The sequence below is a fragment of the Tamandua tetradactyla genome, chromosome 26 (assembly GCF_023851605.1).
Source record: "Tamandua tetradactyla isolate mTamTet1 chromosome 26, mTamTet1.pri, whole genome shotgun sequence".
In the NCBI taxonomy this organism is placed as follows: Eukaryota; Metazoa; Chordata; class Mammalia; order Pilosa; family Myrmecophagidae; genus Tamandua; species Tamandua tetradactyla.
The window spans coordinates 38,040,942-38,064,627 of record NC_135352.1 but is presented as its reverse complement, the minus strand read 5'-3'; the positions used below and the strand labels follow the sequence as shown (position 1 = coordinate 38,064,627).

The 23,686-nt window shown below is 36.8% G+C and overlaps 2 pseudogenes across 1 annotated transcript in view; one reads left to right on the top strand and one right to left on the bottom strand.

Annotated features, from left to right (window-relative positions):
• The window catches only part of LOC143669763 (disintegrin and metalloproteinase domain-containing protein 20-like), a 74,470-nt pseudogene that overhangs the window by 25,806 nt on the left and 24,978 nt on the right, over nt 1-23,686 (top strand). The window contains exons 3-4 of the transcript XR_013169048.1: nt 9,824-9,908; nt 19,492-19,578. The product of XR_013169048.1 is annotated as a disintegrin and metalloproteinase domain-containing protein 20-like (transcript). The remainder of the gene's footprint in view (nt 1-9,823; nt 9,909-19,491; nt 19,579-23,686) is intronic.
• On the bottom strand, nt 865-9,002 carry LOC143669814 (uncharacterized; annotated as a pseudogene).

Sequence of the window (23,686 nt, the reverse complement as noted above, 5' to 3'; positions counted from 1 at the left end):
GATTTTCCGAGAACTCAAATCTACGGCTACAGGAAATAAGATTTTCCTTCAAGATACTCATAGAAACTTCTACATCCATCAGATGGCACTTAAGCTTCTTGTTTGAAGCCTTAAGCCTATCCCTTTCACTCATTAATGTATCTTGTATCTAACAACAACCAGCAAACATCTCTATACCTCCTATTTGCACAAAACTCTGTAAAGGTGTCAAAAATATTATTCCCCAGAGCCTGGCTTCATACAAGTGAAGCAATAGAATAATCGAATGGTGATATTTTGACTATCTCTTTTGCCAACTTACGCCATAGATTGGGAGTGTCATTCTGATTATGGGAATCAGAGTGCTTAGTGACTCTGAGTCCAGTCTGAGTAGAAAACCATTCATAAAAACCCATTTTTAAGATTCTGTTTCTTGAGAACCATTCCTAGTACCAAGTTGTATTGGTTAAGATTTTCTAAAGAAACAGAATCAATAGGAAATATTTATAAATATAAAATTCATAAAAGTGTCTCACATAACCATGGGAATGTAGAGTCCAAAATCTGTAGGGCAGGCTATAAAGCTGATGATTCTGATGGAGGGTCTGGACGAACTCCACACTAGAGGTTCGCCAGTCCAAGGAGGAAGAGACCCTGTCTCTTCTGAATCCTCCTTAAAAGCTTCCAGTGATTAGATTAAGCATCACTCACTGCAGATGACACTTGCATTGGCTGATTACAAATGGAATCAACTGTAGATCCAGCTGACATTATCATGATTTAATTCTATGAAATGTCCTCATAGCAACAAACAGGCAAGCACTTGCCCAACTAGACAAACAGATACCACCACTTGGCCAAGTTAACATATGAACCTGACCATAACAGTGTATTTTTAGAACCTTCTGCTTGTATATCCTATCTATATGATTATCTTAATTCTCCTGAGGATGTGTTTTTGTGAGAATAATTCTGACATTCACTTCATCATTCTGATTCCTCACTTGTAGATTTTCTGATATATACAAAACCCTGAATTCCAACAATAAAAAAAAATTCCCCACATTCAGAGCATTTCCATGATTTTTCTCCTGTATGAATTCTCTAATGTTCACTGATGGATGACTTCTGAGTGAAAGTTTTCCCACATTCACTACATTTAAAAGGTTTCTCTCTTAAATGAGTTTTCTGGTATCTGGAGTAACGCCTTCCTTAGCTAGGCTTTTTCACATTCATTGCGTTCATAGGGCTTTTCTGTCGAATGAATTCTGTGATATATATTGAGCTGTGATTTCCCACAAAAGGCTCTTTCACAGAAAGTACACTCATAGGGTCTCTCCCTTGTGTGTTTTCACCTATGTATAACTAGGTATGACTTGCCGCTGAAAGCTTTCCCACATTCATTGCATCCATAGGGTTTCTCTCTTGCATGAGCTTGTTCAGTTGTGCAGTGGGCTGCTCTTTCTACTAAAGGCTTTCGCACAGTCATAGCATTATATGAGAATTCCCTGATGTGCAATATGATATCTTCATATTGAAGGCTTTCCCACAGTCACTGCATTTATAAGGTTTGTATTGTATGTATTCTATGTGTACAAGGATGGGTATTCTTACCCATAAAGGCTTTCCCACATTCATTGCATTTATGGGGTTTCACTCCAGTATGAGTTCTCTGGTGTACAATCAATGGTGACTTCAAACTAAAGGCTCTCCCATATTCACTACATTCATAGGATTTCACTCGTATGATTTAACTGGCATAAAATAAGTTGTGACTTCTAACTGTAGGCTTTTCTACATTCACAGCAACCATAGGGTTTCCCTCCTGTATAAAATTCCTGGTGGACAGTGAGCTGTGACCTGAAAGAGAAGACTTTTCCACATTCATCACATGCATAGGGCTTTTCTCCTGTATGAACTCTCTGATGAGCCTTAAGTCTTGACTTGGCACTGAAGACTCTTTCACACTTACTACACTCATAAGGCCTCTCTCCTGTATAAATTCTGAGATGTATAATGAGCTGTGATTTACAACAAAGCTTTCCCACGTTCAGTGCATACAGAAATTATTTCTACTATATCAAGTCTTTGACACTTAGGAAAATATGAATCCTCATATCCATGAAACTTCTTGGGATTCTTTCTCGTATAACTTCTGGCAAAGCCTGAGTTTAGTATCATATCTTTTCCATGTTTATTATACTTATGGGGTCTTTGCTTCAAAGAAACATGTCTTGTGCTCAAGTGAAGTTTTCCAAAAGCATTATAAGCATAGCCTCTCAACACTTTCAAGTTCATCTTGATTTTTCTGGTACCACTCTTCCCAGCCTGCTAAATATCTCTGATTGGAAATGTTGGCACCTATTATCCATGGCTTTCTTTGGTCCAACTTGAAAATTAAATCTGGTTTGTACCATGCTATCCCACTAAGTTGTTATAGTATTCCAGTATCTTGTCCCTATAGAGGTACTTTTGCATAGAATCCAGTAGCTGCCATTCTTCCCAAGTGAATTCCGCAGATATATCCTTATGAGACAATAATCCCCAACAAGAAACTCTCTGCAGCCTTGTGGCCACCTGTGTTCAGTTTTGTGTGTCCCACCTCAGGGGGGAAGGGGGCAAGGGGGCAGGACCTGAAGGCTGCAGACCTTGAGGTCCACGGCCAAAAAATACTAAGAACTTTTATAATTCAACAATTATTGGATTCTCACAGGAAATGATCCTTATGAATGCCCAATTAAAAATGGGGAAAAGATCTAAACAGGAACCTCATCAAAGATGTACAGATGGCAAATAAGCATATAAAAAATGCTCAGCATAATTTGTTGTTAGGAAATTGCAAATTAAAATAACAATGTGATGCCAGATACACCTGTTAGAAAAGCTAAAATCCAAATAAAAGAAAATGCAAAGTTGCTGATAAGGATGTGCAGTAATAGAAGCTCTAATTCATTGTTAGCTGGAGCAAAATCATGCAGCCACTTTAGAAGACAGTTTGGAAGGTTCTTAGAATACTAAACACAGTTTACCTTATGTTCCAACAATCATGCTACTGGGCATTTACACAAATGATTTGAAAACTTATGTCCACACAAAAACCTACATGTGAATGTTTATAAATATTGTATTCATAACAACCAAATATTGGAAGCAATCAAGATGCCCTTCAATATGTGAATCAATAAAGCAACTACGGTATGTGAACACAGAGATATTATTCAAGACAAGAGAAATGAACTATAGGAGTAACATCATTAAAGTGGCAACATGTTACAACCCCAAACTGCTCAAGGTAAATCCAACTTGCTTAGAATGCTGGAGAACGATAAAGACTGGAGAAAGTGTACACAAACACACAAATGCTGAATCAAAGTAAAAGAAAATAATCTCGAAGGTCAGGTAGGGGATTTCTTTCCTGGATGCACTGGGTTGGACTCCATCCCATCACTCAGTCCTGTACAATTTGGAAGTCACACAGAGGCAGCGTGGCCCAGTCCCTTCCAGATGTGGATACAGACTACAGAGTCATTCACAATGAGTTAGAAACCCACACATATCCAAGAACAAGGATACAAGTCCGCAGAGACCCAGGGGAGAACACAAGCTTCTGAGAAATGCCACATACAAAAGAGACCCAGTTGGTGGTGGGTGGTGGTGAGACTGTGGCAGATTGCTGTTAAGAGGTCTGCACACTCTATCAAGTCTCTGCTGGATAAATTGATTGCAAAGTAGAATTTTCTGCTCCTCAGCGTACGAGACAATAATGGGAGAAACCAGAGAAAGAAAAGCCTCACATAAAAATAAGAGAAGAGGAAACTGAGCTGCTGTGTGACAGGACCTGTTCCAGAACTGAAAAGTGTAAGGAATGCTGAGTGAGGGAGAAAATTTAAACAAGGCATAGGGACTGGGGAGAAAATTATGCACAAAAGTAAATAGAACAGATCAACATTCCCAGAGAGGAATCAGTGAACTTGAAGATAAGAAAATTGAAATCATATAGTTAAGAATACAGGTAGAAAAAGAAAAAAAATGAGCAGTGTTTCAAGTATTTGAGTGAAGGTACAGAGGATAAAACCATGTGTTATGGCTGACCCAGAAGGAGAAGAGAAGGGAAAGTGTGTACAAAGAATATTTTAGAAATAATGGCTGAAAATTTCCCCACTCTTATGAAAAACTTAAATGTCCAAGAAGTGCAATGTACTCCAAACAGAATAAACCCTAAGAGAACTACCCTGAGACACATACTAATCAGAAAGTAAAATGCCAAAGATGAAGAGAAAATTCTTAAAGCAGTGAGAGAAAAGCAACTTGTAACATACAAGCAATCCTCAATAAGAATAAGTGCCAAGTTCTCAAGAGAAACCATAGGGGAGAAGGCAGTGGATTGCTATAATTAAGGTACTGAAAGAGAAAAACTGCCAGTCAAAATTCTTTATCCAGCCAAATCATCCTTCAAAAGTGAGGAAAAATTTTAAATATCCAGAAATAAACAGAAGTTGAGAGACTTTGCAAAAAATAAAAATGAAAAAAAAAGGCCTGCCCCACGAGAATCACAGAAGAGATTTCTTCAGGATGAAAGGAAAAGACAGAAGAGAATGGCCTCTGGCCTGGAATAGTGTGAAGAAATGAAGGTTATAAGTGACTTGGAATAGTGTCAAGAGATGAAGAGTATAAGTAAGAATAACTTAAAGGGTAAGAGCAAAACCCAGTAGTACTGCATCATCAATATGTAGTTCTTCTCTTTAATGAGTCATAATGCAACTGAAAAATAAAAGTCATATTTCCTGATAATGTACATGCAGAATATAAACAGGTAATGTAGGACAAAACAACATAAAGAAGGGAAGCAGCAATACGGGAGCAGAGAATATGTATGCTATCAAAGCTAAGTGGGTATTGTTTCATATTAGAAGCTTATAGATGTTAGTCAGGGTAACCACAAAGCAAATATCTTTTTTTAAGTATACAGAAATAGAAATGATAATTAGCTTAGTAAGACACATCACAAAAAATCAATTATACAGAAAAGGAGGTTGCAATAAAGGAAAAGAGAGGCAGAAAAGATACACCATGTGTGCTGGTTCAAAGAGATTTATGTACCCTAGAAAAGCCACGTTTTAATCCTAATTAATCTTGTGGGAGCAATGGTTTCTTCTAATCTCTATTTAGTACTATAGGTTGGAAACTTGATTCAGTTGTCTCCACAGAGATGTCACTCAGTCAATTGTGGGTATTAAACTTGATTAGATGGAGCTGTGTCTATACCCATTCTACATGGGTCTTGATGAGTTTACTGGAGTCCTATAAAAGAGGAGACATTTTAGAGATTATTTTTTTCTTTTCTGAGAGTGAGGAGAGAGCCACAGAACCATGACAGAATGGTGAGAGAACTACAAAGTCGAGCAGCCAGTGACTTTTGGAGATGAATAAGGGAGAATGCTCCTGGGGGAGTTTCATGAATCAAGAAGATGGGAGAAAAAGCTAGCAGACTGTCACTGCATGCACCACGTCTTCCCATTTGAGAGAAAAACACTGAATGTCATTGGCCTTCTGGAACCAAGGTCTCTTTCCCCGGATGCTTGAAAAATATGTTAATTGATTTAGACCTAACAGACATATACAGAACATTGCATCCCAAAACAGCAGGATATACATTCTTCTCAAGTGCTCATGGATCATTCTCTAGAATAGATATCATTTTGGGTCACAGAAGAGTCTCAATAATATTTTTAATTGAAATTATGAAAACCATCTTATCTGACCATAATGAATGATACTGGAAATCAGTAATAGGCAGAGCACTGGAAAATACACAAATATATAGAAATTAAATAACACACATAAACTATCAGTGGGTCAAAGAATAAATTGCAAATGAAATCAGCAAATATCTTGATATGACTGAAAATGAGAAAACAGCATATCAAAACTTACTGGACAATTTGTTTCTTTATATTTGAAGTGTAGGCTGTTGGAATTTTTAATGTGATTGCATTGAATCTGTAAATCACTTTGGACAGAACTGACATCTTAATAATATTTAGTCTTCTGACCCATGAACATGTAATATGCTTCCATTTATTTAGATCTTCTTTGATTTCTTTTAGCAAAGTTTTGTAGTTTTACATGTATAAGTCCTTTATATCCTTGGTTAAATTTATTCTGAGACATTTGATTCTTTTATTTGCTCTTAGAAATGGAATATTTTTCTTGATTTCATCTTCACATTGTTCATTAGTACTATATAGAAATACAACTGATTTTTGCATATTGACCTTGTAGCTAAACAGTTTGCTAACTAGATTTATTAGCTCTAGTAGCTGTTGTATATTTGGGGGGACTTCCTACAAATAGAATCATGTCATTTGCAAATAGTGGAAGTTTTACTTCTTCCTTTCCAATTTGGATGCCTTTTTATTCCCTTTTCTTGCCTAACTGTTCTTGCTAGACCACTCTGAAAAATAGTGAGTAACAGTGGTGACAGTGAGCATTCTTGTCTTATTCCAAATCTTAGAGAGACATTTTTCAGTCCTTTACCATTGAGTACAATGTCAGCTGTGGATTTTTCATATATGTCCTTTACCCTGTGAAGGAAGCTTCCTTTTATTTCTATTTTTCTCAGTGTTTTTATGAAGACGTGATGCTGGATTTTGTCAAATGTCTTTTCAGCATCAATTAAAATGACCAGGCAGTTTTTTCCCTTCATTTTATTAATGTGCTGTGTTACACTATTTTATTTGCTAGTGTTGAAACATCCTCACATATTCAGGACAGAATCCTCTTGATCATAGTCCATATTTTAACGTGCTGTTGGATTCAATTTGCACATAGTTCATTGAGGATAACTGCATCTGTATTCATGAGAGAAACAGATCTGTAATTTTTTTCTTGTAGTATCATTATCTGGCTTTGACATTATAGTGATGCTGGCCCCATCAAATGAGGTAGGTACTGTTCCCTCCTGTTCAATTTTTTGGAAGACATGAGGAGGATTAGTATTACTTCTATGAATGTTTGGTAAAGTTCACCTGCCAAGCCATCTGATTCCGGGATTTTCATTGTTGGGAGGTTTTTGATGACTAATTCACTCTTAACTTAAAACTGGTCTGTTGAGATATTATTTTTCCTTCTAGAGTAAGTTAGATGGTTTGTTTCTAGAAATTTGCCCATTTCATTCAGGTTGTCTAATTTGGTGGTGTACTATTTTTCATAATATCCTCTTATTAAATATCAGATATTTTCCCCTTGAAAATTTTGTGAGTCCTCTACTGTGGCATTAATCATTATCCTAGGCATTAGAAGGGTCCACATGATTATATATAGAATTCCTGTGGGACTAGATTGGTGATACAAGTTTTAACAGGCATTTTTCTGTCAGATTACAGTATTTTGGATGACTCCTATTCTCCACGGGATTAAGATTCCCAATGGGTTTGGCAGCATAGACCAGCAATAATGCCAAAGGACCTCACTTTCTATTTGAATGGTCTGAGGCATAGGCAACAACAGTTTATTTTTGCTCCCCATTTTAGGCTGTAAAGAAGCAGGCCCTTTTATTTGTATTCTCAGGGCTGGCATCAGTCCTTTCATTAGCATTTCAATAGGAGCTGGGGCTGCAGCCTGCAGCATGGCATTCAAGTGAGTTAAGGTCTGGTAATTTTTTAGTCCACTGGTGCAAGGAACTCTTCATTTTCTAGCTGTTCCTTTAACAAACTATTCATTCTTTCAATAAAGCCTGCACCTGTGGTATGGAAGGGCAGATGGAATATCCACGTGACTATCATTTCAGCTCTCTTCCCAGTGAAAGGGCCCCCCAGTCACTGTCTATCTGTTCTGGCACTCCATACAGAATGCTCACTTTCTCCAAACATCTGAAGGTGGCCCATCAGTTAGCCTTCCCCACTGCGAAGGCTAACAACAGTCCTGTGGCTGCATCCACAGCAGTAAGAGCATACCTTTCCCTATCTGAGAGTAGAAGGGGACTGGTGTGGCTCACTTGCATCTGGGTCCTCAGGATTTAAGACTAGTTGATGTGCCACATCTGGTATGAGAGCCTACATGGTTGATGCAGGGGCCATGAAGGGCAGTCTTCAATTATGTCCACTGTCTGCTGACATGTGGTTGGCAGCTGGAACTCATCATTGGAAGGCATCTCAGATGTCTTTCCATGGATTCTTGTCCCTAGAAGCAGTGAATGAATCCGTTGTCCATTGTTCTTGCTTCTAGATTGCCATCCAGGTTGTAAGGCCTTTGTAAACAGAACAGTTGTCAATACAAATACCGCAACTCCTCGTTTTTGCACTGTTATTCATACCACTTTGAATTTAGCCCACTGACTGCTTTCCATGGCACCAGTTTCCCACCATGTAGTGTCAGTACTGATTTGTACTGCCACAGCTGTCCATGTGGGAGGCTGCCCACTAGCAGATCAATCATTGTACCAAACAGACTTGGGAATTGTACCTGTGTTTTATAGCGTTAGCATTTCATCAAGTTTTTCATGTGCAGTGACTTTAGCTGTTGAGTCTTCTACATAGGACACTGGTCTGAGAATCTTATGATTTCTGCACACAGAGGGCTGGTATTGAAAATGCGACACTGTAGCAGGTAGGCTTCCCATTTGGTCAGTCTGCTCAGTTAGGCACTGTCAGAGCATGGCTTAAAAGCCATGCTGGTTTCTATGCCTGAATAGGGATGGCCATTTTTAAGGTGATTGGTCATCTTTGCAGAGATCCCTTTACTTGCAATAAGGCATTATATGCAGCACACAATTGCTTTTCCAGGAGGCTGTTTGTCAGTTTTGTTCCTTTCCATAATTGTGACTAAAAGCCGAAGGGCAGTCATTTAGAATGTTGCCTCTGTCACAGACCCCATCCAAAGCCTCTATCAGAGTTGACTACATCCAATTCACAGGGAGGTTCTGGATTTACACCTCCGAGTGCTTGTGCTTGTGCTATCACTCGTTTTGCTTTTTCAAAAGCATCCTGCTGGAGGTCCTCCAATTTCCAAGTACAACCTTTCATAATTAGCATATGTAAAGTTTTAGCATTGGACTAAGTTGGGAATAAAAGGTATCTAATACCCCAACAACCCAAGAAAGCCATTAGTTGTTTTGTCAAATGTGCATGGGAAAACATTGTACCTTATCAATTACTGCAGAAGGAAGAATTTTTGTCTACCCAAGCATACAACACTTAAGAATTTAACAGGGCAGCTGTCATGGTCAGGTTCATGTATCAAGTTGGCCAGGTGGTGGTGCCTGCTCATCTGGTCAGGCAAGCGCTGGTCTGTCTGTTGCTATGAGGACATTTCCTGGACTTAAGTCATGATTATGTTGACTGTATCCACACTAATTACATTTATAATCAGCTAAGGGGAGTGTCTTCTGCAATGAGTGATGCTTGATCTAATCAATGGAAGGCATTTAAGGAGGTGTCATGGTCAGGTTCATGTGTCAACTTGGCCAGGTGGTGGTAGCTGTTTGTCCTATTGGGCAAATGCTGGCCTGTTTTTGCTATGAGGACATTTCATAGAATCAAATTATGAACACATTGGCTACATTCACAGCTGATTCCATTTGTAATCAGCCAAGGGGTGTGTCCTGTTTAATGAGCAATGCTTAATCTAATCACTGGAAGCCTTTAAAGGAGGATTCAGATGACACAGGCTCTCTTTCTGCTTTGGCCAGTGAGCCTCTGCTGTGGAGTTCATCCGGACCCTCCATTGGAATCATCAATTTCACAGCCTGCCCTATGGATTTTGGACTGTACATTCCCATGGTTACGTGAGACACTTTTATAAATTTTATATTTACAAATATTTCCTGTTGATTTTGTTTCTCTAGAGAACCCTAACATGGGAGAATTCAGAAGAGACAGTCACCCTTCTTCCTGCTTCAGCTGGCAAGTACTCCTGTGGAGTTCATTGAGGTAACCTTGCAGCCTGCCCTACAGACCTTGGACTCCACATTTCCATGGTTACATGAGGCACTTTTATAAATTTTACATCTATGCATATCTCTTGCTGATTCTGTTTCTCTAGAGAACCCTAACTAATGTAGCTTGGTACTAGGAGTATGACTGGTTTTCTACTCTGACTGGACTCAAAGGCACTAAATGACTCTGTTTCCTATAATCAGAATGACACTGCCATTCTATGGGGTGAGTTGACAAAAAAGATAGTCAAAATATCACTGTTGGATTCTTCTAATGTTTCACTTTTACAAAGTCAGGCTCTGGGGGATAATGTATTTGACGCTTTTACAGAGTTTTGTAGAAATAGAGATCTTGGCTGGTTTTTGTTAGAAGTGCTGTATACATTAATGAGGGAAAGAGATGGGCTGATGGCTTCAAATGAGAAGCTTATGTGCTGTATAACAGAAGCAAACATTACTATGACTGTCCTGAAGGAAAATCTTATTTCCTGTAGCCATAGACTTGAGATCTCCAAAAATCAGACTCAGAATCTTATTGTTGGAGTAGCAACTTTACAATGTAAACTGAAATCTCAGTCTTGCATGATGCCTGCCATTAAAGTGAGGACATTAATTGGAAAGGAGTGCTACCCTGAAAAATGGGATGGAGATATAAGGATTGATGATGTCGGTGGAGAGCTCTAAACCCTAGGTCATGCTGAGTTTTTTCTAGATAATCCTGTAATAGTCTGCTCAGAGAATTTAGCCACCCCACATCCAAACTGCCCTGAGGAATTAACTACCTAGCCTCCACCTGAAAGGATTAACCCTACAATGATTAATCATGTTTCACCAGATGAAACTGCAAATGAATGCCCTCAAGCAAATGGATTAGAAGATACTTCTAATTCTTTTCATGACCCACCCCCACCACCCCTCATTTTTTCCAGACCTAGATTAAAGTCCCAACAGGCCCCAAAAGGTGAAGTACAAAGTTTCACCCTGAGGAGGTATGTTATACTAAAAAAAACCCTGCATGTATTTTCCAATTTATATAGACAGAAATCAGGGGAACACTTGTGGCAATGGATTTTAAGGGTGTGGGATAATGGTGGGAGAAATATAAAGCTGGATCAGGCTGGATTTCTTGATATGGGCCCACTAAACAGAAATTCTGCACTCAATATTATAGCTCGAGGGGTTAGAAAAAGCATTAACAGTTTATTTGGATGGTTGGCTGAAACATGGATCAAATGGTTACTGACATTACCTGAGGTTGAAATGCCAGAATTGCCCTGATATAATGTAGGCAAAGGAATCTAGCAGCTTAGAGAGATTGGAAAGTTAGAGTGAATTTATCATGGAATGCCTGCTCATACACCCCAGGAATGTCTGGGGATGCACTTTTTATCAGATTGGTGAGAAATAAGTTTGTGAGACTAGTACCATCATCCCTGAAAAGTCTGTGTTGCCATTCTCTGTAGGTCAGATATTATTGTAGAAACTGCTGTCCACTGAGCTGGAATCATTAAACACAATGGGGATGATCAGATCCTGAGTTATCAGAAGCCAAGTGACAGCATTTAATCACCAAAGACAAGGTGGATATGGCTGTCATAATGGACAGCAGACTCAAAGCAAGAGTCAAAATAATCTGATTCGCAGAGACTTGTGGCATTGACTAGTAGATCATGGAGTACATATGTGTTAGTTAGATTCAGTTGTCAACTTGGCCAGGTGTGCATACCTAGTCTTGTTGCTGCGGACATAAGCCAATGGTACGTGAACCTCATCTGTTGCTAATTACATCTGCAGTCAGCTAGGAGGCATGTCTGCTGCAATGAGTGAAGTTTGACTTAATTGGCTGGTGCTTAAATGAGAGAATGCAATGTAGCACAGTCTAAGCAGCTCAGCATTCCTCATCTCAGCACTAGCAGCTCAGCCCAGGCCTTTGGAGATGGAGAAAGAAATCACCCTGGGGAAAGTTGTTGAAACCCAGGGGCCTGGAGAGAAGACCAGCAGAGACCACCCTGTGCCTTCCACGTAAGAAAGAACCTCAGTGGAAAGTTAGCTGCCTTTCCTCTGAAGAACCAACAAAATAAATCCCCTTTTATTAAAAGCCAATCTGTCTCTGGTGTGTTGCATTCCGGCAGCTAGCAAACTAGAACAACATAGAAGTACAATAGATGAGCAGTCTATAAATTCTTCTTTGAGCTGTATAAGCAAAAGGGTTCTAGGTCAAGTGAGCAGAAGTCTAACTTGAATTACAAAAACAGTGTCATGGCCGCTTATCAAATTCTAGACTTGAGAGAGTTTACAGGCCCAGACCCAACCATGGTGATGTAAGAGTCCCAGATCTGTAGGGTAGGCCATGAGCTGGCAGCTCCAATGAAGGTCTTCAATGAACTCTCAGGAGAGGCTGGCTGGCTGAAGCAGAAAGAGTGATTACCTCTTCTGAATTCTCCTTAAAAGCCTTCCAGTGATTAGATTAAGCATCACTCGTTGCTGAAGACACACCCCTTAGCTGATTGCAAATGCAATCAGTTGTGGATGCAGCCAACATGGTCATGATTTAAGTCCATGAATTGTCCTCACAGCAACAAACAGGCCAGCACTTGCCTCACCAGACAATGGAGCACCACCACCTAGCCAAGTTAGCATATGAACTTGACCATCACAGGAAGAATGGAGTTAGACATGAATTTTATTAGGATTTATGAAAAGAAGAGGATCTTCCATAATGGTGATGGTCACAGAAAATGGAAGTTAATATTCTGCTAACAACTGATTTTTGACAAGGCTGCCAAGTCCACTCAATTGGGGAAGAATATTCCCTTCAAAAAATGATGCTGGGAGAATTAGACATTCATATGCAAAATAATGAAAGAGGGCCCCTATCTCACACCACATACAACAATTAACTCAAAATGGATCAACTACCTAAATATAAAAACCAGGAGTATAAAACTCCTAGTAGAAAATATAGGAAAGCATCTTCAAGATCTTGCATTAGACAATGTTTTCTTACACCCAAGCACAAGCAAAGGAAAAATAGATGAATAGTCCTTCCTCAAAATTAAAAACTTTTGCACACCAAATGGCTTTATCATGAAAGTGAAAAGGCAATCTCCTCAATAGGAAAAAGTATTTGGTAACCACATATTCAATACAGGTTTAATATCCAGAATGTATAAATAAATCCTGCAACTTTACAATAAAAAGACAACTTTAAAAAATAAAATAAAAAAAGACAACCTACCCAAATTAAAGATGGGCAAAAGACATTTTCCCAAGAGGATAAGCAAATGACTAAAAAGCACCTGAAGTAATGCTGAAAATCACTACGTATTACGGAAATGCAAATCAGAACCATAATAAGCTATTTCACACCCACTAAAATAGCCACTGTTAAACAAATAGCTAACTAAAAATGTGGGAGGGGATGTGGAGAAATAGGGTCACCCATTCATTGCTTGTGGGAATGTAAAATGGTGCAGTTGCTGTGAAAGACAGTTTGGCAGATCCTCAGGATGCTAGATACAGAATTACCATATGACCTGGCAATGCCACTATGAGGATATACCCAGAATAATTGAAAGCAGGGACTCTAACAGATAATTGCATACTCATATTCATAGCAGCATTATTCACAATTGCTAAAATACAGAAGCAACCCAAGTATCCATTAATCAATGAATGGATAAACAAATGTGCTATACACACACACACACACACACACACACACACACACAGGAATAGCATTAAAGAGTATGAAATTATAGTTCATGCAAAACATAGATGAACCTTGAAGATATCATGTTTAATAACATGAGCCAGATGCAAAAGGACAAATATTGTATTTTTCTCAGTGATATGAAGTAATTATTATAAACCATCATAGTGTTAGTACTAGAACATAGGTAACCAGAGTCTGGATTGGCAGTAGGGAATGGGGAGTTAATGCTAATTTGTACAGAATTTCTATTTGGCTTTATTGAACACTTTTGGAAGTGGATGGTGGTAATTGTAGCACAACTTTGTAAATGTTATTAACAGCAATGAATCACACATGTGAATGTAGATGAAAGAGAAAATTTTGGGTCATATTTATGTTATTAGAATAAAAAATATATGATAAACCATAGGAATGTATAACAAACAAACAGTAAAAAACTAGCAAGAAAGAAAGAGAAATGGGAGATCTTAAATGGATGTTAAGTGAACCAAGCTATTATGAATCATCTTCAGACTGTGTGATTTCAATTTTATGATATTCTATAGCAGGCAGTTAAAAAGACAATATACTAGTATTTGTTAGGAATGTAGGTGGAGGAGTTGTTGAAAGGGTGAAGCGTAAGGTGATGTGCCTTTCAGGGCAGGGAATCTATTCTATACAGTACTGTAATAGTGTACATGACATTCATTTTTCAAAACTCATTGAACTTTGTAGCAAGAAGATTCATCTTAATGTGCTCAAATTAAAATAATAGTAATAATAATAATAATAATAATTGAGAAGGTTGGGGGATCCCAGAATGAAATGCAGCTTGTAATTCGAGAATCCATCTGCATTAAAAATGTATAGAATCACCTCATTGAAGAGGGTGGGTGGCAAAGGAGATGACCTAAGTAACTTTGGAAAGGGATGGAGTTAGTAAGACTAAAGGCAAAAGGAACAGCATACAACAATGGATTCTACTTGAGAAAGTTGCTTCCCAAAGGAGTATGGGTTAACATTTCTGAAACCATTATATCTGGATAGATAGATAGATAGATAGATAGATAGATAGATAGATAGATAGATAGATAGATAGATAGGTAGGTAGGTAGATAGATAGACAGACAGACAGACAGACAGACAGACATAGATATAGATAGATATGTATAATGGAATTGAATGATTAAATAAATTGATAGCAGATTGTGGAGCTAGGTTTTTCACTTTTGGATTGGAAGTTTAAAATAAGTTTTAAATTGGAGGGGGCTTGAATTCTCCAGGTGACAACAGATTAGAATTGGAGACATCAGTATGAATTCAGGTTTAGCTTAATATTTATACAGGTGGTTATATATAGAAATATTTATAGATACGTTTATATACACATATGTTTTCTTACTCTGTCACCTAAGGGTGCATAGAAACCTAGAACCAGTGACACCTAAGGAACAATGAGTACATCTAGCATCCAGATCTAGATTTTTAACATCATTTCTCCAGTTAATGGTGCCAGGGCTTCTTGAAGAAATTACTATTTCTAGAAATTGACAGTAAATATTCAAGAAGTGCCTGGAATGTCATGTAGTGCTAGAAAATAAGGAAATGCTCAGATACAGGAAAAAAACACCTCACAGTGATGGGTGTATGTCAAAGGGTTACATTAACCAATAGATAGAGCTCCCAATGGTCAAAGCTGGAAAAGTTTGAGCAACCAAATAAATAAATAAGTACTGGAAAATAACAAGGGGTCCACACTAATATAAATAAATGTTTGAATAAGTAAATAAATGAGTGAGGTGAAGTAAATCTCTTCAGTAGACAATTCCAAATATTTTATGTAGGTACTTAACCCTCAAGGAGAGAGAGCAAAAGTTCCTTTTCCTTAAGGATAGGCTGTGCATGGTGACTTCTTTCCAAATAATTATGTATGGAAGAGGGATAAAAGAATGACTTATTGATAAACACTGATAAACACTACCTTGGCCAGATGTTCAAGGCCAGTATCAACATTGACAAGTCATGGCAAAAGTAGATACCCTTGATACTGTGTGGTCTAAAAAGCATTTTTACTATGTGGCCTCCTACCAAAAACTCATAATCTCAATCTAATCGTGAGGGGAACGTCACACAAACTCCAGTTGGAGAACATTCTATAAAACACCCTGACCAGTTAGTACACCTCAAAACTTTCAAGGTCATCAAAAGCAAGCAGTCTGAGAAACTGTAGTAGTCAAGAAGAGCCTAAGGAGATATGGTGACTACATATAATTTGGTATCTTAGATGGAATCCTAGAACAGAAAAAGGATATTACATAAAAACTAAGGAAAGCTGAATGAAGTGTGAACTTTAATTAATACTAATTTATCAATATTGGTTCATTAATTGTGACAAATTCATCATATGCTAATTATAAAGAAAATTGGGTATGGGGTATAAGGGCACTGTAGTATCTTTGCAGTCTTTCTGTAAATCTAAAACCATTTTAAAAAATAAAGTTCATTTTAAAAAATAACCATAAAAATATTAAGCAATCCTTCCTCTTTTATATATTTATGCCTCCCCGGCTAAGAAATGCAGAACTAATTAAATGGCCCATTTGTTAAGAAAAGGAGGAAAGGAAACACTTCATAATGAGATCAGGGAAATGACTCTAAGTTCCTTTTTAGAACTTTCCAATTCAAACATTCTCTGGCAGAATTTGTTTTACATTATTACATCTAAAAGAGATTCCATACCTCTTATATTGTGCCAAAACTGTGTCAGGAAAAGTATCCATTTCAAAGGAAAAAGGAAGTAGACACCCCGTTTGTTATGTAATAGGATTCTGCTCCTGTGAAATAGAGAAATGAATAAGACAGAATATAAAATGTTAGAGGACAATTGATGACAACAATTGCTTAAGAAAACTTAGAAAATAACTAGAAATTCATAGTAGGCCCTTTTTGTTTTACTTGCTTGCTGAAAGAAAAATGAAAGCAAAGTGTCAGGTACAAATGTTTGTAAGAATATGAAACCCTCCAACGTAAGATGGCTTCAAACAAGTTCTCTTTAAGAAAATAAGTTGTTCTCCAAATTAATTTGCTTAGAATATTATTTCCTATCAGTGTTAAGTAAAGTTTATTTTATTGATCCTTGTACACATAGAATGAACTGGAAATTTAAGAAAGCATTTGATGTATTTAAAAATTTTTATTACTTTCAATGCAAAAAAAAGTTTTAAGTTTTTCCTGATTTTAACCACTTTTGAGGCTACAATTTAGTGGAATTAACTACAATCACAATGTTGTGCTATCACCATTACCATCTATTACAGAAAAAATCATCACCCCAAAGAAAAACCCATTAAGCTCTAACTCCACATTTTCCCTGTTTTAGTTTGCCAAACTTTCTGTAACAAATCCCAAAGTACCACAAACTACTTGGCTTGAGAAAACAGGGATATATTTTCTTACAATTGTGGAGTCTAGAAGTCCAGAATCAAGGTATCACCAGGGCTGTATTTTTCCTGAGGTCATTAGCTTTCTGGGAAAGCTACAGTCTATAACTCCATCTCTGTCTCTGCCACATGCCTGTCAGCACATCTGTCTCTTCCTGTGTTCTATACCTGGCTATGCATGCATTTTTTAGTGCTTATATGGACTGTGGCCATTTTGGATTAAGGTCCACCCCAGTTCAGATTAGCCTCACCTTCACTAATATCCCAAAGATACTAATTACAAATGGTTTCACACCCACAGGACTTGTGTTCTATATGAATTTGATGATTGGTTTTTCTATTTCTACAAAAATGGCTGGTGGAAGAGTCATTGAAAGGGATTTCATTAAACCCATAGGTTACTGTCAGTAGTATTAATATAGTAACAATATTAAATTTTCCAATCCACGAACATGGGAATTCTTCTCATTCATTTATATCTTCTTTGTATTGTTTCAGCAGTTTTATGTAGTTTTTAGTGTATAAGCCTTTCACCTCCTTTGTCGAATTTATTCATAGATTTTTTTCTTTTAGATGCAGTTATAAATAGGATATTTTGAATTTCCATTTCAGAATACTCTTTGGTGGTATTTAGAAACTGACTGTTGCATGTTAATCATATAGCCTGCAACTTGCTGAATTTGTTTATTAGTTCTAGTATTTTTCTTGTGTATCCCTTGAAATCCTCTCTATAAAGGATAATAACTATTCCTAGAGATGCTTTTATTTCTTCTTTTCTGATTTGTATGACTTTTATTTCCTACTGACTTTGGCAAGGACTTCCAGAACAATGTTGAATCCCTTGTCTTGTTCCTGATCTTAGGAGAATTATTTCAGTTTTTTTTTGCCATTGAATGTAATATTAGTTGTGGATGCTTCATATATGTTTTTTATCATGTTGAGGAAATTCCCTTTTAATATTATCCTCTGAGTATTATTTTATCATGAACACTTATCATGTGATTCTTCTTCACTCTGTAAATGTGGGATATTACACTGATCAATTTTCTCATGTTGAACCACCCTTGCATTTGAAAATTCTGACTTGGTCATCGAGTATAATCCTTTTAATACTCTGTTGCATTAGATTTTCTAGAATTTTCTTTTTTTTTACATGGGCAGGCAGCAGGAATTGAACCCGGGTCCTCTGGCATCTCAGGCAAGCATTCCTGCCTGCTGAGCCACTATGGCCCGCCCAGATTTTCTAGAATTTTGTTGAAGATTTTTGCATCTATATTTACATTAGGGATATTAGCATGTGATTTTCTTTTCTTACAATGTCTTTGGCTTTGGTATCAGGGTAATTCTGGCCTCATAGAAGGACTTTGGAAGAATTCCCTTCTCTTCAATATTTTGGAAGAGTTTGGAAAGGACTGGTTTTAATTCTTTGAATGTTTGGTAGAATTCACCAGTGAAGTCATCTGGTCCTGGACTTTTGTTTTGTTTTGTTTTAACTGATTACTTCTCTGTTATTGTTAACTTGAAATATTCTATTTTTTCTTGAGTTAGTTTCTGTAATTTGTGTGTTTTTAGAAAATTTTCCATTTCATCTAGGTTATCTAATTAGTTGGTATACAATTATTCATAGTATTCTCTTATAAGCCTTTTAATTTCTATAGGATCAGAAGGAATGCCCCCATTTTTAAGTTATTTACACCTTCTTCCCTTTTTTGGCCAGCATAGCTAATGGTTTGTCAGTTTTTGATCTTTTCAAAGAACAAATTTTCTCAAATATTTTCTATTTTTTAAATTTCATTTATCTCCACTGTAATCTTCATAATTACCTTCCTTTACTGAATTGAGATTTAGTTTACTCTTCTATTTTCTCAACATATAAGTTATATTATTGATATTTTCTTTTTTTTTCAGTGTGTTTACAGCTATAAAATCCTTCTGAGCAATGCCTTTGCTACTTCCCATAAGATTTAGTATTGAAAAAAGTTTCATTACTAATAGTTTGTTTATTTGTTTGTTTGTTTTGCATAGGTAGGCACCGAGAATTGAACCCTGGTCTCTGGCATGGCAGGCGAGAATTCTGTCACTGAGCCACCATCACACTGCCAACACTAATAGTTTTTATTCCCGTGTGATTTCTTCTTTGATCAATTTGTTATTTAAGAGTGTCTTGTTTTATTTCCACATATTTGTGAATTTTCCCATTTCCTTACATTATTGATTTCTAGCTTCATTTCCTGAGGTCAGAGAAGATACTATGATTTCAATATTTTTAAATTACTGAGACTTGTTTTGTGACTTAACCTGTGGTTGATCTTGGAGAATGACCCATAGGCACTAGCTTAAAATGTGTTTTCTGCAGTTTTGGAGTGAAGTGTTCTATATAGGTCTGTGAAGTCTAGTTGGTTTATAGTATTGTTCAAGTCTTCTTTTACCTTATTGATTTCTAGGTTATGTGACATACACAAGTGTCCTGATTCAGTCTTCCAGAAAGAAGGATGAAGCAGAAAGAGAAACACAATAAGTTTGCTCACCAGGTATGCTAATACCTAGATATCAGGCGCACACACTAGGAATGGGAACCACTACTCTGGGAACATAGGTTGCTGTGCTTTCAATAGTCCCTAAAACTGCACTGCAGAGTCTGAGGTGAGAGCAGAGCAAGTGATAATGTCTCACTGCTTTCCTATAAATATAGACACAGAATCCTTAATAAAGTACTGATAAATCAAATGCAGCCCCATGCAAAAAGAAATGTATGCTATGAACAAATGGAACTTATTGTAGGATTGTTGTAACATCCAACAGTAACCTATAATAATAAAATACAGGCCAATAATCACATGAGCATTTTAATATATGTAGTAAAAGTATATGAAAATCTCAAACACCATTTCATGCTGAAATAAAAAAAAAAAGCTAGAAATAGAAAGGTAATTCCTCATCCTGATAGAGGGCATTTGTGAAAAATTCATTGCTAATATAATATTTATTGGCAAAAAATGGAAAGATCAAGGATATTTGTTATTGTCACTTTTATTCAACATTATTAGTTGAGACTATAGCTAGAACGATTAAGCAAGCAAAAGAAATAAAATAGTCCTAATTGGAAAGGAAGAAATAAAATTTATTCACAGGAAACATCATGTTTTATGTAGATATCCTAAGAAATTCACTCATAAGAACAAAAATAAAAATTATTAAGAATAATAAATTATGTCGAAATAGCCAAATATAGGAAAAATCCAAATATATATCAATTGATGAATGCATAAACAAAATATGATAAATTCATCAATGAAATATGACTTGGCAGCAAAAAAGGAATAAAATACTGATATACGCTACAAGATGGATTAAATTTGAAAGCATTAAGCTTTGTGAATGAAATCACTCACAAAAGCGCTCCTATTTTTCATAATACATATTCATGTATTATGAATTTTTTATAATACATCCAGAATAGGCAAATTATAGAGACAGGAGACAGACTAGTGGTTTCCTATAGCTGAGGGATGGGTAGAAGGATTGAAATGAATGCAAATGGAAGCAGAGTTTTTTCTTTATGGGGTGATGAAAATATTCTAAAATTAGTTAGTAGTGAAAGCTGGACAATTTTATAAATATACCAGAGAAACACTGCATTGACTTTGAAAGTTTAGGTTTTATATTATGTAAATGTTATCTTAAGTTGTTATGGAATTAGGCTTATGTATAATAAAATATCCTTCTCATTAGTTTTTTAAAGTTATGGTGACTGTTGAAGCAATTACACCAACTGTTGTAATAATCAATGTATGTAGAAGAAATAGCCAAAACAATTATATTAAGAAGTGTTTATGGTGAAGGGATCTAAGTTGAAGTAAGATTTGTAGGATGAACTGAACATGGTAAGATGTCAGATTTAGAACAGGTATTTATGTAAATTGTAATGCCTAGATCAACCTCTGAACAAACATAGAAATGATATACTCCACTACAAAAATCACAAACTACAGAATGAGACTAAAATAAACATGAATTTTTTTTTTTTTTTTTTTGCATGGGCAGGCACCCAGGCACCAGGAATAGAACTTGGGTCTTCAGCATCACGGATGAGAACTCTGCCTGCTGAGCCACTGTGGCGTGCCCATTAACATGGAATTTTAAAATCAATGTTTAAGTAACACACAGGAAAGCATGAAACAAGAAACAAAGGGAACAAACAGAAAACAAATATTAAAATGGAATTAGTAAGCCCTAACATAATAATTACTTAATTGTACATGGTCTAAATAAACCAATTAAAAGACAGATATTGACAGAGTAGATTACAAAAAAGGAAAAAACATGACCCAACTATGTATGTCTGCAAGAAACTCACTTCAAACATAATGACATAAATATGTTGAAAGTAAAAAGATGAGAAATGAGGAAAGAATAGAAAAATCCCTAAAGGATGCTAAATAATTTGAAAACAAACTCAGGTACCGTTCTTTACTTCCCAACATGTGCAAAATCAATTTGAATTAGATTAATTACCTAATGTGAAAGGAAAAAATTATATTCTTCAGGAAGAATACAGAAATGCCTTTATATCTGAGTAATAGGGAACTATTTCTTAAATTAGACATAAAAAAAGTGCTAAGCATCTGTTCTAGTCCACCAAAACCATCAGAATGCAGCACACCAGAGATGGATTGGCTTTTAATAAAAGGGGATATATTTCGTTTAAAACGTATAGTTCTTTAGAGGAAAGGCAGCTAACTTTCAACTGAGGTTCTTCCCACTCCTTACCTGGGAAGTCACGGGGTGATCTCTGCTGGCCTTCTCTCCAGGCCTCTGGGTTCCAACAACTTTCCCTGGGGTGATCCTTTCTGCATCTCCAAAGGCCTGGGCTGAGCTGTGAGTGCTGAGATGAGGTATGCTGAGCTGCTTGGGCTGTGCTGCATTGAGCTCTCTCATTTAAGCACCAGCCAATAAAGTCAAACGTCATTCATTGCAGCAGGCATGCCTCCTAGCCGACTGCAGATGTAATCAGCAACAGATGAGCTTCACATGCAATTAGCTCATGTCCACAGCAACAGAACTAAGCATCTTCACCTGGCCAAGATGGCACCTGAAACTAACTACCACAGCATCAAAGTAAACATTGATAAATACTGAAGAAACAAGTCTAGAAGACAAGAAGTAGATGGAAGAAAATATTTTACTCTTTTCCTACTCTTCATGAATTTTCAACTTTCCATTTCATTTCATTTTAAAATTTAGTATAATTTAGGAAAATTTTTACTAAGCCAGAAATAATGTTTCATTGCTTGTACCTAAACCAGTAGTCTCCTTAGATTTTTTTCTTTTTTTTTTGGTGTTATTATATCTGATTATGAACTGCTTTCAGAAATCCATGGGCACTCCACTTTGGGACTTAGTGTTTTGTACAAAGAGGAAAAGAAATGATACATGGTACTATACCATATTTTTAATGATGGAGCCATATTGATGGCATATTTTGTTGAACGACTGTGCCCCTAAAAAGCCATGTTTCAATCCTAAGTCAATTTTTTTGAGGCAGCTGTTTCTTTTAATCTTGATTTGATAGTGTAAGTTGGAATCTTTTGATTAGATTATCCCCACAGAGATGTGGCATGCTCTATTGTGGGGTATGAACTTTTATTAGATGGAGATGTGACCACCCATTCTAGGTGGGTCTTGATTCGTTTACTGGAATCCTTTAAAAAAGGAGACATTCTGAAAAAAATTCGGAAATGACAGAAACCTCAGAGCCCGCAGAGAGACAGACAAATGTCATTTTCTACAGAAAAATGACAGAGCCAACAGAAACTTCACAGGAGAGCTGACAGGCAGAGAACAAAGACACAGATGTTTGGAGATGCTTGGAGCCCAGCAGACATCGCCATGAGATGCTAGGCAAGCCAGAACCTGGAGAGAGCCAAGGGAATCTAAGAGATGAAATCCAGCCCTGGAGAAGCAAAGTGAGAAATCCCCACTGGGACATGCCCTCAAATAACCCTCAAATAGCTATAACCCCAGTAATACTACTTAGTATTTTTTCTTTTTCCTTTTAAAATCCCTATATGGTTTCTCTTTTCATGCCTGGCTTGGACTGACACAGTACTTACTGTGGCATGAGGGCAGCACAGTTGTCAAGTATCAGCTGATTCTGTATTTTTCTCACCAATGCTGTTAATGATTTGGGAAAATGATTTTCACAAAGAATTTATTTCTTCAAAATCTGAAGAGGAAGATGCTAACACTTGTGTAACTTAGCAACTTGTTTATAAAATGAAATGAAGATGACACAGTTCTACATAAGATGTAGCAAATCTTAGCATGCCAGTGTTTCCACAAAAAAGAAACAAAAATATATATACATCCAATTAAATTTTTAAAAACATATTTTATGGGCATTGAGTAGCTATTGAAGCAATGAGGACTAGATGAGGTAGAATTCAAGGCCAGTAAATAATTGTGAAATGAGCTGAATATTTCCAGCCTTTTTATTTTTTCCCGCTAGAACACATGCTGATGCTGGATCTGAATTCAGCATTAAATCTGGCCGATTTCAGGGCCTCTATTCAGAGTTAAAGAAACCCACAATGATGGGAAGTTAGTATCCAATACTAGATTGAAAATCAGAACTTGAGT